Source organism: Bufo bufo, chromosome 2, assembly GCF_905171765.1.
Source record: "Bufo bufo chromosome 2, aBufBuf1.1, whole genome shotgun sequence".
Classification (NCBI taxonomy): Eukaryota; Metazoa; Chordata; class Amphibia; order Anura; family Bufonidae; genus Bufo; species Bufo bufo.
In genome coordinates, this window is record NC_053390.1 from 225410799 (window position 1) to 225426776 (window position 15978).

Sequence of the window (15978 nt, forward strand, 5' to 3'; positions counted from 1 at the left end):
CAGCAGCACATGCAAATTCGTTTGTGCAGATTTGTAGGTATATCATCTGCGCATGCACTGATACACTAACAGTGAATGCATGAGATTATCAAGGTTGCGCAAGATGTGCAGCCATGTTAATCTGCCAGCAGAGGGAGGATCTAGAGCTGTTGGGATGTTCCTTCACAAGTTCAGATGAAAAAATCGATTTGTAAAAATCAATCAACCAACGAATATTCCTCTCTGCTTCTTGCTTGTGGGCCAGTGAGAAGGAAGCAATGTCAAGTTCACAACAATACTTAGCGCACCAAACAGTAATCTGTAGTCAGACCTGCTAAAATATTCTAATCACAGCTGATTAGCGCAATCGCGAATATATTGGAGCACTCTATCTGCATATAAAGCTTTTGTAATGTTCTGCCGTGCCAACCATTTTCTCCAGTCTCAGAAGAAACTTCTAGCAGCTTGAAAATTTAGCCAAAGTGACCCACGCCTGTATTTTGCGTTACGCATTCGCATTATGTGATTTTTACATTGCGAATTTTTCGCATTCAATAAAATAATCTCGAATTCTTGAAATTTGCGAATATATGACAAATATTCTACAAAATATTCGTGAAATATGGCAAATTCGAATATAGCACCTGCCGCTCATCACTATCAGCCAAGGGCAGCATCGTCATGGAGTTTCCACTGGGTACTCCAGTATCTTCTCACACACCATCAAAAAATATTCTAAGAGTTTGTCCCCATCTGCGTTATTAGAGGCCTCCATCACAGAATCAGTCAAAAAGACCACACAAAAAGGTCCTGCATGCAGAATTCCTGAATGGAAACTGAACGGACTCCATTATAGTCAGTGCATCAGTTCAGCTCTGATCATCTCAGAGATAAGCGAAGTTATAAAAAATTAGATTTCACAAAGAAATTTGCTTTGTGAAGAATTACTTCGTCATGAAGTGCATTTCTTTGTATGTAGTGGGCACAATGATGTGGAATAGCAATCGTGCCGCCCCGTCATTGAACCCATCAGATGCCGCGTTCATTGCTTATCGTGGCATCTGAGACTCAAATAAATGCCTTTCAGGGGTTAATCCGGTTAAAAAAGCTAATTAAATACTCACCTAATGCATTTGATCGCATAGAGGCCGTCGCGGGCATCTTGATTGAAGACACTGTGCGAAATATCGCTGGTGACTTGATGACGCGATCATGTTGGCCAACGTGGAGCCATCATACGTCACAGTGCGCGTGGCAGCCTCTTTGGATGCAAATGGATGAGACGAGTATGTTTTTTGGAGGTTTTTTTACCGCCATTTCAGGGAAAATGTATTCGTTACCACATTGAGAGAGGAAATTTGGCTATGCAACGAATCAAATCTTTCCTGAAATTCGGACTAAAGTCAATTCATTTGACTTTGCTTTGCTCAACACTAGTCTCATTTATTTGCCAAAATCAGCACTTCCATTATATTTGTTGTTCTGTAGAACAGCGTAAATATACACTCACCTAAAGAATTATTAGGAACACCATACTAATACGGTGTTGGACCCCCTTTTGTCTTCAGAACTGCCTTAATTCTATGTGGCATTGATTCAACAAGGTGCTGATAGAATTCTTTAGAAATGTTGGCCCATATTGATAGGATAGCATCTTGCAGTTGATGGAGATTTGAGGGATGCACATCCAGGGCACGAAGCTCCACATTGGGTTGAGATCTGGTGACTGTGGGGGCCATTTTAGTACAGTGAACTCATTGTCATGTTCAAGAAACCAATTTGAAATGATTCAAGCTTTGTGACATGGTGCATTATCCTGCTGGAAGTAGCCATCAGAGGATGGATACATGTTCTCATTCTGTTTACGCCAAATTCGGACTCTACCATTTGAATGTCTCAACAGAAATCGAGACTCATCAGACCAGGCAACATTTTTCCGGTCTTCAACAGTCCAATTTTGGTGAGCTCGTGCAAATTGTAGCCTCTTTTTCCTATTTGTAGTGGAGATGAGTGGTACCCGGTGGGGTCTTCTGCTGTTGTAGCCCATCCGCCTCAAGGTTGTGCATGTTGTGGCTTCACAAATGCTTTGCTGCATACCTCGGTTGTAACGAGTGGTTATTTCAGTTAACGTTGCTCTTCTATCAGCTTGAATCAGTCGGCCCATTCTCCTCTGACCTCTAGCATCCACAAGGCATTTTTGCCCACAGGACTGCTGCATACTGGATGTTTTTCCCTTTTCACACCATTCTTTGTAAACCCTAGAAATGGTTGTGCGTGAAAATCCCAGTAACTGAGCAGATTGTGAAATACTCAGACCGGCCCGTCTGGCACCAACAACCATGCCACGCTCAAAATTGCTTAAATCACCTTTCTTTCCCATTCTGACATTCAGTTTGAAGTTCAGGAGATTGTCTTGACCAGGACCACACCCCTAAATGCATTGAAGCAACTGCCATGTGATTGGTTGACTAGATAATTGCATTAATGAGAAATAGAACAGGTGTTCCTAATAATTCTTTAGGTGAGTGTATATCGGGTTCATTTATGAAACTGGTGTAAAGTAAAATTGGCTTAGTTGCCCATAGCAACCAATGAGATTCCACCTTTCATTTTTAACAGCTCCTTTGGAAAATTAAAAGTAGAATCTGATTGGTTGCTACCGGCAACTAAGCCAGTTCTACTTTACACCAGTTTCATAAATGACCCAAATAGTGTTGATGTAAACTAACCCTAAGGCCTCATGCACATGACCGTTGTGAGGTAGTTCTGTGCCTTGAGGACAGCAATTTGCGTCCGGGACGGATCGAGACCCATTCAACTTAAATGGGTCCATGATACGTCCAAACCGCAAAAAAATAGAACATGGGTCTGCATCCGTGATCGTGGATGATAGGTACGTGTCACTGAGGTTCCTTGCCTCGGTGGAGTAAGAGCCGGTTTTTATGTGACAGCAGCAGTTGCTGTTTGACACCTTAATAGTTAGTATGTCTATATAGCTGATCCGGGACAGCTCTTTCTGGGAGTGCTGGGTGGGTGACTACCAGGCCTAAAAACCAGCCAGCACTGCCAGGTGAGGGGGATTACCTCAGTCTGACAGTGGAGCTCACTAGGTGTGTGTGTGCTGGGAAATGAGGCTTGTGCCGTGCTGTTAGGGAAACGGGCCCCCTAAAAGCCTGCTATGGACTGCTGGATGTAGATCTGCCAACAAGGTGATTTTTTGCTATGTGGACTTTCCATTGTGTGTGAACAAACACCAAGACTGCAAAGTGACGTTTTGTTTTTGCCTTCTGTGTGAATAAACATGGAAGTTTGATTTAAAAACTGGTAATTTGCCTCTGTACTGCGTCCGCACACCCTGTCTACCAGAGCGAATCTGCTCAGTTCCCATAAATAGTTACTGAATTGGTAACCCTATGTTCATTAAGCACTACCTAGGAATACCTAAAGGGACCTAAATCTCCAAACAATACATAATCCCAGAACATCATAATAATATAGATACAGGTGGACTATTTATTAAAGATAAATGTCATTATCAAGCAGAGTTGCATAGCTTTCACAGTTTGCTTCCAAACACATGCGGCTGCCTTGATTTTGTAATCTGTTAATTGCAAAATGTATCTTGAAAGTTTGGAGACATAAGCTGGAGACCTGGTCTTGTCATAAAATGTCTAACATTATCAAAGGATATTAGTCAGGAACAATGCGAACCTCTGTGACGCTTTCCATTGTGATGGCTTCTTAAACCTATGAATTCTCTCAATGTGTTGCCTGTTTTCAACTCAGAAAGGAAAACTTTAAAGTAACCTTCCAATCAGGAGATTAAAAATTATATGGATGTTAGTACCTACAGGAGATGAAAAACTGCTATTTATTTTCCTCAGATCTTGTTTCTTGACTACTTTTTAGCTCAGCTCCGTTAGGATAGACCTCTGATCTGTATCTTCAGTTCAGCTATAGGGCCAGATTTATCATTAGCTCAAGTCAGAATAATGGAGTGAAAAAGTCCCAAAAAAGTCCCAAACGCTAAAACTGCGCACAAATTTGCGACTTTTTTCTGCTCTGCACTATGCTCGCCAGTTTTCTGAAAGTGGGCGTGTTTTCTTATGTAAATGAATCTCTAGACAGATTTACTATTGGGACTATTTAAAAAAGTCGCAAAAAAGTCGCAAAAAAGTCCCAATTTCACTCCAGTGAGGACCATGCTTATCTTATGAGACTTTTTAATAGAACATGCGACTTTTTCATAAAAACGTGCGACTTTTTCGTAAAGATGTGCGACTTTTGTAAAGCTGCTTACTGACGGATAAACTGCTACCGTCAAACCACATTTATTACAGTCTTAAAGGGCCGATCATAAATCTGACTTGGCTAAAACTGACTTTAGCCATATGTTAAAGTGGAGTGAGCTGTCAGAGGAATGATAAATCTGTCCCATAGTGCCTAGAGGGAATTGTGGTAGTCTGAGTTACACCTCCTGTAGATCAGGCTCTAGCAGAGCAGCCTGGCATTATTGCATTTGTAAATATATCCTATAATGCCTTATCTCCATGTCCATAATGAAATTGATAGGATAGTTAGTGATCCATCCGTGAAGATGTCCGTGAAGTATCCTTGTTTGGTCTGTGTGTCCATGTTTTGCTCTCCGTGAGTCATCTGTGCTGCACAGCTGAAAATTCATTTTCAAAATTCTCCTCCTAATGGTCCGTGAAACACGAATGGCATCCATGTTGTGTCCATGTTTTTCACTAACTTATAGATTATAATGGCCATGATGGATCTGTGAACACGGACAAAATACAGCATGCTTCCGTGCTAAAACTGCGGACCCATGGACCATGTGAAAACACAGTTGAGTGAATACACATATTAAAATGAATGAGTATGTGTGCTGTCCATGGAGAACATGTACAGCACGTGTCTGTAAATCACTGACATGTGAATGAGGAATTACACAGCCGAGTCATAATATTATGACCACTTCCTACTTTTGACATCACAGCATGTAGCTCATGAATGAAGTCATGTGTCGTGAGCTAGCTTGGTGGGTATATAAAGTGAGTAATAGGCTGTCTGCAAACATATCTCTCATTGCTGTCATGGGTAAAAGGGGCGACTTATCAGAGTTGCCAAAAAGGATGATTATTGGCGTTCAGGACAAGGGTGGCAGGATTTCTGGAACTGCACAGTGTGTAAAATGTTTGCGTGCTGCTGTAGTGAAAGTATATCATCAGTGGACAAATGGAACACTTGCAGACAAGTGACGTGGAAACTGTGGAGTACCACGTGCCAATGATGCGAGAGGCGAACGTCAGCTATGAAGGTGCAGTGGGAATGGACCGACACACTACAGTGGAGCAGCTCACCACCAGAATGAACCAGTGGGCTTCCAGACGTGTGTCTAAAACAACAGTTCAGCAAACCCTATTACGTATAGGGCTCTGAGGCAGACAGATAGACACTGCACCTCTGCTAAAACCTCTGCATTGGCAAAAGAGGCTTCAATTTTTGCAGCAGTATCAGAATTGGACCTACGCTGATTTGCAAAGGGTTGCCTTCTTTGATGGGTCACATTTTCTGCATCATTGAACGGATAGATGTTTGTGTGTCATGCAAGAGACATCAGAGAACAAACATCCTGCAACCATTTCTGGAATAACACAAGCTGGTGGTGGCAGCGTTATGGTCTGGGAAATTATTTCATGGAATTCTCTGGGCCCACTCATCAATGTGAAAAGCACTCTCAACCAATTTGGGTATGAATCCATCCTTGCAGATCATGTATACCAATCCAAATAGATTATCTGCCCTGGGGCGAATAGAATCTTCAAGCAAGACAGTGTGACATGTCACATGGCTAGAAATGTCCAACATTGGGTGGAAGAGCATGACCAAGACTTCGAAGTACTGTCCTTGCCCCCTTATTCCTTAGACTTGAGCCTCTCTGGGACCGTCTTGATCGTATTGCTAGCCTTTTGGATCCTCCCTTACGCACCCTCCAGCAGCTATGGGATGCATTGCAGTCAACATGATCTGTGACAACCTACAAGGACATTATTGAGTTATTCCCAGCCCATCTAGCTGCTTTGTCTGCTGCACATGGAGTTGACTCAACTGTGTATATATTATCATTGATCATCATGGGTCATATTGGTCCAGGGAAGTGGGTTTGGTTAAAGGGGTTTTCCAGGCTCCAGATATTGATGACCTATCCGAGGCTCAATTCTCGAGTTATGATACTTTTTCCTAACATGCAGTTTAGGATTTTGGTACAATGAGGGCATCATTGTGCCCTTATTGCTCCCAAGCTTTACTCAATTCTATGGCCTGTCCCTCCCCCACTTATTGACAGGGCCAGGCAGTGGCAAAACATCAAGTGACGGGCTGGCCACATAATGGAGGGGAACTTGGGTGCAATGAGAGCCACAGTAATACCCTTATTGAACCAATTGCCTACTTTGCATGTTATTAAAAAGTATCATAACTCAGGAACAGAGCATCAGATCAACAAAAGAAAACCAACACTTTAGTAAGGTGAACAACAGCAATGTGCCCATGAAAATAGTTTAATAGATATGCTGATGACTTCAAACAGCAGATCGGCGGGGATGTTGGGAGTTGGACCCCCACCGATCAGGTACTGATGACCTGACCTAAGGATAGGTCATCAGTATAAAAACACTTAGAAAACTTTTTTAAGTAGTTTTCAAGATTTTAGAACTTATTCAACATTTTTTTCCCTTTCTTTTAGTCCTCTTAGGGGCTTGTATATTTCACCACACCTCTTTAATATTGCTATGAATAGCGATTTTTTTTTTTCCATCAATCTCTTTTTATTTACCAGTAGATGCATATCATGTCAAATATCGTTGGAAAAAAGGCAGGACCAGTGCAACTGGTCTAAAGGCATTACATTGAGATTCACAAATATGACAGGTGTTAAACACTGGAGCTTGGGACATCCGACCTTACATATCACGCTTCATGAATCATACGATTTCATAGAGAGACCAGTTTCCAATGACTGAGCAGAATAAATATCAATGGACTAAACACATAAACAAGTGAAGGGGGGGGGGAATTGGGTCGGGTATGATCACATTCTAATCCTGATTTCAGCTGATGGTGACACGTAACGCAGAGTTACTGGTGTTGTTTTCAATTTCACACAATAGTCTCATATTTTGACATTCTAATACCTACAGAAAAGGGGTGGAAGTAAAGAGCTACACAGCTACTTTATTGTCATACCTCAGGGGTATCAAAGGTCCCGGGGTTTTAGTATCTATTTAGGGGATCCTTGAATTCCCAGTCTGTGTGAGTTCCTGTTCCCGTTTGTTCTCTAATATGTGTCAGCCAAGGTTGCCAAGTGTCCAGGAACCCCCGCCTGTTGTGAGTCCCCCAGTCGCCAACTCCTCCATCATACATAGGTGATTCATTTTCTCGTACCACATGGATATGGTTGGCTGGTCAGGGGATCTCCAGAGTACAGGAATAAGGAGCTTGACTGCTGTAATCATGTGGGTCTGTAAAGCATTTTTATGGGGGATGAAGTTAGTTTTGGGTTTCCATAATAATATCAATGGTGCAGTGAGTGTCAAGTGGTCCGGGCAGATCTTATTAATGGTTTCCTCTATGGTTATCCAGAATTGCCTGATTTTAGGGCAAAACCACCAAATGTGAGATATGTTGTCTGTGCCCTTGAGGCATCTCCAGCACTCGCTTGTTGTATTTGGGTGCATCTTATACAAATATTCAGGCCTGCGGTACCATCTTGTGAGGATTTTAGGTGAGTTTTCCTGAACCCGGACACACCTGGAAAACCGATGAGAGTGAGACTTTATGAACGCAATGCTAGGCTCATCTAATCTGATGCCTAATTCAGACTCCCAATCCCTCAAGTAAGGGGGTGGTTGATCGTCCCTTTTTGCTAAGATCTGTCTGTATATTAGTGAGTGACTTTTAGGTGGCATCTTTGGTAATAGAGCCATGGTCTCTAGCCAGGTGGGGTCTGTCAGTGGAAGGTGTTTAGATGATTTAAATCTCTTGCACGTGACTTCAAAGTCCTATTTTTGAATAGCAGTTCCCACCCTCCGCGCCTCACCCAAAAGGGATTTGTAATAGTCAGAGGAGGCCAGGGACCTTGAGAGATCTCCTATTCTGATCTCAGAGACTAACTCCCACACCGGGTTAGTCTCAACCATCTTGTCAGAGAGCACATGAGGTAACATGTTAAGTGGGGTTGCTGGGGACAGGTGGTTGTTACCAAGATTCAGCGCAGGAGATTTCTGACACAATTTAATAGTGCTTTGGGTAATTTAACTTATAAGTTCTGAAGCACCAAGTGTAGGAACTTTGTGCCATAACAAATGCTCCTTCTGTTTCCCTAGTATTGCTCTTTCCATATGTATATGTAAAAGTGCATCACATGGTCTGACCAAAGCAAACCATCTCTCCAAATGTATAGCCTGGACATAAGCGTATATATCTGGAGGCAAAATCCCTCCCTGCTTTTTCTTTCGCGTCAGTAGGGAGTAGGGTAACCTAGCTTTCTTATTGGCCCACAGGTATTTCCCCATAATGGTCTTCAGCTTATATAGAAAGCATTTAGGTACAGAGATTGGCAGGGAACGAAGCATATATAATAACTGGGGGAGTATGTATGTAGTTATCACATTTTTCCTTCCTATCCAGGAAATCCTAGGCATCAAGGATTTATTCAAAAACGTATGTATTTTCGCTACTAGGGGAGAGTAATTTAGGCGAAACATGTGAGCGGGGTTAGCTGGTATTAATACTCCTAAGTATTTTATCGCAGAAGTAGGCCATTTGAAAGGGGACAAAGTTTTAATCCGTCTCAGGTGGGTGGGAGATAACGAGACTCCTAAGGCCTCAGATTTCTCAAGATTAATTTTAAAATTGGAGATTTCTCCAAAGGTCTTGAAGATATCTAATACCCTCAGCATGGCTACACTAGGATTGGTGATCATCAATAGCAAATCATCAGCAAAGGCTGCCATCTTGTGCATGAAGCCCCCTAGCTGGATTCCCTTGATGACAGAGTCCTGTCTAAATTTTAGCAGCAATGTTTCTAGAACTAATATGAAGAGCGTGGGGGAGAGGGGGCACCCCTGTCTCGTACCATTTCTAACTATGAAAGGGTCGGACAGTGAATACAAGGAGAAAATAGCTGTTATAAACTCTGGTGGGAAACCAAAGGCCTTTAACGCGCTACGCATGTAAGTCCAGCTTACTCTGTCAAATGCCTTTTCGGCATCAGTCCCCAGTAGGACTAAAGGCATATTTTTTCCCTAGCATAGCAAACAACGTTCACCACCCGACTAATATTATGTCTCCCTTCTCTTCCCTGCACAAAACCCACCTATTCCTCGCCCACAAGCCCAGGCAACAAGCCAGACATGTGGTGGCTCAACAGTTTAGCCCACCACTTTAAGTCCGTATTAAGGAGCGAGATCGGTCGGTAGCTACCACAAGCCTCCGGATCCTTCCCCTCTTTGGGTATAATAGAGATGTTTGCCTCCTGAGCCTGTGGGGGAAGACCCGAACCTCGGTAATAGAGTTACACAATTTCGTAAAATGTGGAATCAATGTATCTGCAAATTTTTTACAGTATACTATGGGGAGGCCATCAGGCCCTGGACTTTTCCCGGATGGAATACTATGGAGAACCTTAGTAACTTCGTCCTCTGTAAACGGCTTTAATAGATCTGATTTACCTTCGGCAGATAAAGTAGGAATGGCAATAGATTTTAAAAAGTCATCAATGCAGGGCTGCAAGTGAAAATTCTCGTGGGCTCTGGTCTCATCTTTTTCCTCTAAGTTATAGAGAGAGATATAGAACTTACAGAACTCCCTTGTGATTGCTGGGGTAGTTGTTAATCTAAGTCCCTCCTTAGACTTGATTATCGGGATGAAGGATTTATTTCTATGGGATTTCAACAGGTTCGACATTAACTTGGAACCTTTGTCCCCATGGGAGTAATATTTAAAGCGCAGAGCCTGGAGTATTTTAGCAGATTTAATATTCAGTTGGTCCTTCAATTGGGATCTAAGGGATTTCAGCTGGTTCAACACCTCAGCAGTTTGAGCTGTTTTATGTATTCTCTCTAAGGTGGATATTTGTAAGAGCAGGGAGTCTATAATCTGAGTCCTTTGTCTTTTAACTTTAGCTCCTAAACTGATGAGCTCGTCTCTAACTACCTCCTTGTGGGCTTCCCATAATATCGGATCCGAAATCTGGGGAGACTCGTTTAAACTAAAATAATCCAAGAGTACCTTATGAACACGTTCCTTATGTGCATTCTCCTCTAACAAAGTGGCGTTCAATCTCCAGAACCAGGACTTCCTAGGAATATCTCTAATTTGTAAATTCACGCTCTAATTGTGATAGACCCTATAGTGGCACTCAACGCCGCAGGTATAGCACTGTTAGATAGGAAAACATAATCTAGGCGCTGGTAAGTGCCATGGACTTTAGAGAAAAAAGTTAAGTCTTTAACCTCCGGGTGGAACAGTCTCCAAATGTCAGATAATCCCATGTCTGCCAAGGCCGCTTGGAGTCTGCACCTTTGTTTCTCTGATGAATGGGGCGTGGCGGGAGATTGAAATCGCCTCCTAACAGCAATACTCCTTCAGCAAAGCTTTTCAAGGAATCAAGCATCTGAAGAAGCCACTTAATTTGCCCTGTGTTCGGGGCATAGACAGCGGCTAGAGTGACCGGTGTGTTTAGGACCTTCCCTTTAAGAAACAAAAACCTTCCTTTGGGGACTATCAATTTCGTTGTTACCTGAAAGGGGAGGTTCTTACTTAAGCCTATGGAGACGCCTCTTGACGCCGAGGAGAGGGTTGCGTGATGCCAGTCAGGGAAATGCTTACTAGCCATATTGGGGACATAATTATGTCTATAATGTGTCTCTTGTATAAACACTATGTCTGGGTTCTCCTTCCTAAGCATATGATAGACCTGGCTACGTTTCTGAGGTATATTCATTCCATTCACATTAAGCGAGTAAAGTGTGATGTGTGCCATGTCATAATATTCTAGCACAAGCACCTAATTCTATTCTATTGGGTGTGGACCATGTTACCCGACTCAAAGGGACTAGGTGAAGGGACAGTAAATCAGTTATTAACAAGGTGAAAGGGCACATAGCACAGTAAAGCTGTGAAATATTGAATATAAAAGATTGGGGAGGGGACATAGGTAAGGACCTCTAGAAAAGTCTAGTTGACCCAGTCACCCGATCTTCTTGTGTTAAAACAAACATTTGACCATCTGACTCAATAGTTTATGTTTAGGAGCTGATAGGCGGGAGGCGCGAGTTGATCAAGATTATTATCTCACCATCTCATAAAAACAAATGGCGATGCTAAAGCACCAAAACCGCCCCTTATCTCCCAAAGCAGAACAGAATATGCAGGCACATATGAGCAAAGTGCAACAAGAAATATTTGGGGTTGTTCACATATAAACTTTGGCTGCCCCTAAAACTCAATTACATAAGACACTTTTATAACAAGGCGGAGATGACTTATCTCGCCAGCATTAGAACTAGAAGCAGCATTAAGTAAGGCTGATCCTAAGGAACTCTAAACAGAAAAATCTCAGGGTTTAAAATCTCAGTCTCAGTGTCTCGCCGGCAGCTTCTTCTTTGGTTGCTTTTGCTTGGACATCGCTTGCCATGGTGTTGTGGCGGGAAGTCTAGGCAATCTTTCTATGTTGGCAGAAGGAAGCCATGGAGGGATTTCCAGCAGGGAGATCTCCAGCGCCTCCCAAATCTTGGGAAGTTCATCTGGATGGCGAATGACTATCTGTCATCCGTTAATTGTGGTGCTAAGACCAAAGGGAAAGAGCCATCTTATAGGTAGTCTCCTCTCTCTCAATTCAGCTGTGAGAGGTTTCAGTGCTTTGCGTTTAGCTAGGGTGCTGGCGGCCAAGTCCTGAAACAGTAAAACTTTATTTCCTTTAAATATGACATCGGCTTGTTCCCTTGCTGCTTTGAGTACCGCAGCAGTGTCAAGGTAGTTCAGGAGGGCACATATTGTATCCCTAGGCAGGTCGCTTGCTGCAGGCTTCGGCCTGAGCGCTCTGTGCGCTCTTTCTATAGTGATGTTTTCGGCCCGCTCTGCGCCTACAAGCATGGCAAATATCTGCCTCACACTGTCTGTCAGTTCCTCCGCTGCCACAGATTCAGGGATGCCCCTTATCCTCACATTTTTCCTTCTTCCTCTGTTTTCCTGGTCTTCCAGGTGGAGAAAAACGTTATCCACTTGGGCACTTAGCGATCTTATTTGGGTCTGAAGTCCCGAACTGTGCTGCACCAGCCCTGTCTGAAAGTCCTCTAGCGCCTCCACCCTTTGCCCCACGTGTGTTAACTCTGATTTAATGGCTGCCAATTCCTGAAGCACAGGGGACAGGGCTTGTGCCAGAGACTGCTGGAGAGAGTGCTGAAGAAAGGCTCTGGTGATCGGTGCAGGGTCGACATCGTCAGGTAAGTCTGAAGGAGCGCAGGAGCTGGCGTCATCCAACTCATTATCCAGAGCTGCCGCTCTGTCCTCAGCCGCCACCATCTTCCCTCTTCCTGCCGGTGAGGCCATCTTCTTATAAAGGTATTTATTCATGTCCCCATGGTTTTTTTTTGCTCTGACTGCATGCCCCACATCTCCGCTCCTCTCCTTGCTGAGTTTGCCCATAGTCAGACTGGTGAGTGTACTTTAAAAGCTATTAGATCGGGTGCTGTGGTGAGGAGCTCAGCGCTCACATGTCTTCCACCATGCTCAGTTGGCTCCACCCCAACTATGAATAACGATTTTGTTGGTATTCTCTTACACTGTTTTTATGGATCAGCAAGTATGAACCCAATGTGCCAACTAACTAGTTTGGATTTAGGCTAAACCATCAGGGTGTTCACCCCTTAACCCCTATACAGGAATCTGGACTTAACTGCAGGGAAGCAACTGCACTTCTACCTCCAGAGATAGACCTGGCATAGTTGGCAGCTGACTCACTGGGGTCAGGGACTCTTGTGCAAGCACCAAAAGCTCAAGGTAAAGAAAACACACAAAAAAATGCAAGAGAAACCCAGTCTGTCACCAAGACTAGAATGCAATTATTTTTTTTAGCCAGGCAGTACATGTAGACAGCCTGGGTTAACTTAAACTGAACTTGGAACACAGGATGAATGCAGAAAAATTGCAATACCACTAAACTATCAGAATATCTTTGCTGGTCACTATTGAACCGAAAGCTAAGGCAACCTCCTGATGAAGAGGGTGCCTTAAATACTCAATTGGCTGGGGAAGGATGTGGAAGCATGTGCATTGGTCCTTTAAGAGGCCACAGGTGAGCATGAACCTAAGGAACCATCAGGCAGGGGCATGGAGGCAGCAGTATGGAGAGGATCTTAGCAATCAGGCCGCTGGATGGCATGGTAAGTGGTGCAGGGTCCGCACCCGCAGGGGTCAGCAGGCGGACACGGGCATGGACCCCAGACCTAACAACTGCGTAATAAGACTGTTAAAATAGTAGGCCTAGGGGCCTTTAGAAGGCCTTTAGCTGCCATAACAACCAATGAGCACCATCGAGGGGGCTGATCATGGGTGCCTTCTCCCTCTGTCTAATCCCTCTGCAGTATTTTTTGATGTGACATTTAAGGAGTTCAGATGACCACTCTTTTAGTTTCTTAGCAACCACTGAAGTGCCTGTATGTCATTGAGTTTTTTGGGTCTCAGTGCATAAAAAAAAGTATTGTTTTTTTGCACCATCATTCTTTTTCCTACTGAGGGAAAATCCTTGACTTAGAAGCGTGAGTTTTTTTTTTTTTTTTTTTAATAAAGTAGAGCCAAGACATTATGATGAGATTAAGGCATTAAAGGCATTAGAACAAAGCAAAACCTTTTGGTTTAAGTGCAATTTTGTTTAAAGCAGTGCTTCAAACCCAACCAGGCAGCTCAAGCCTATAAATCTGAGACAAAATAGAAACCGTCTGTTGAGGAGCAGATGGAAAATGCCAGCTGTGACACATCCAGAGCTATTCTTCCAGTTTAAGACTTCTGCAAAGTAAAGCAATTTTAGCTCTGAACAGAAGAACTGCATCACCCCTTAAAAATATGCATCCTCTTATCCATGGGGCATCCAGTGTTTCGGCTGACTAAGGCTGCATTTTGTCACACAAGCAATAACCTACTCTGTAATTTTTAAATAAACTTTGCAAAACCAATACATTTGCAGAAGCTCCATGGAGTATTAGGAAGAGATTTTTATAATACAAGAAGTGAATCAAGAAGAAAATGACCCAGCAGTATCAGTATAGCAATATTACTTTTTGTTAAATTTTCCACCTTCCTGTACTTCTCCAAGTTAAGGTTCCAAAATATAAAGCTTGCTGCTGTCTGCTAACTAGATGATGTCTGGTTATTATGTAATATATTCAGGCTATTTCATTCAGTGGAATGGGCAGGAGTAAAAAATGTAGATGATAAATTAGTACTAAATCCCATCAACTTGTAGACACAGATGAGGTCATTTAATACCCCTTGTGCTGACCTCTACATAACCTAGGCTCATCCACTGCCGGCCTAAATCCCACCCCTTCCCCACTCACACCATGCCCCCTTTTAAGACCTGGCATGAGTGGGGAGAAGTTGAAGATTTGACCACAAATCCCCTTTGCGACTGAATCTACAACAGATATATGGCAAAAATTAGCGCAAAGCTAATAATAAATGACCCCCATAATGTCTATTGCCTTAAAGTGTCATCAGAAAATGACCTATTATTTAAATCACGTTTTTATGTTTAATATATTTTTGAAGAATTTATGATGTTAATATTGAATTCTCCATGTCAATATCTATATTTAAACAAAAAACATAATCCTGCAGTTTTCACACTGGCCACTAATAATAATAATAGGCACCACTTCTTAGTCTGTACAGATCACTCTACTGCGGTTACCTGCTTATCTATACACAGAGGTGATATCATTACAGGCAGGATTACAATGACAGATATCACCTCTATATATAGATAACACAGGATCCAGATGTTACTATCTGGCTTTAACTGGAAGATAACTGGTTTTAACTGCAACATCGATAAGTTCTCCAACTATCACATGCCAATTATAGTACTCATCTCCTCCTAAAACCTCTTTCACAATAGGTGATGGTCAGAGCTTATCTATTCTTTCCTTGTACAATGACCTCAGTACATGTCACAGTACATGCCTAGAAAACTCTCCCATAGAAGTCAATGAGGTCCCCTCCGGACCATCACATCTATGGACCATGGTGCTGCCATAAAGCAATTTTTTAATGCTTTGTAAATGCTGTTAAGAACAGCTCAGGCAAGATGGCCGCCCCCATAATCATGTTCAGAAAAATAGAATAAAAAATCTGCAATTAGAAAATAAAGAGAGATTAGAAAAAAACTATATGTGTTAGTATCTGGTTTTAACTGGCAGATAAAATGTTTGGTACTATATTTCCTTTAAGGCCCCTTTACACCCGTAGATTTTTTTATTTAACTGAGCCACAAATGAGTCGTTGTTCAAGTCGTTAATGTTCGAACGACAACCCTTTTAGAGTACTGTGTAAAAATTATTGCAGACATGTAATAGATTGTTTGGCAGGTGAACAGCCACTGTGGAATCGTCTGTGCTGTAACCGATACCTCTTTACATTTGAGGAATTCTGGATGATGAACAATGATTTAGGTGTCTACATAAGTGATCCCAAGAACAACAAAATAAACAATTATTGTTTGTCGTTCGATCATTCAATGCTTTTACAGTACTCGATAGTTAATCCCTTTTGCTCAATTTGATGGTTTTCTAAACAGTTACCTACTCTTATAAAGATCTTGCCCAAAGTGTAGTCCTCATCTACACCTTCTTTAACTGCTGTCCTTATTTTTATGTTTGTTCTCCACTTCTAAACCTCAAAAGTTTGAAAGTTTAGGACTAGCCGTCTCACTTA

At 42.5% G+C, this 15978-nt stretch overlaps 1 protein-coding gene across 1 annotated transcript in view; it reads left to right on the top strand.

Moving 5' to 3' along the window:
* Window positions 1–15978, top strand: part of TMEM132C (transmembrane protein 132C) — an 808013-nt gene that overhangs the window by 386546 nt on the left and 405489 nt on the right. The window lies entirely within an intron of this gene.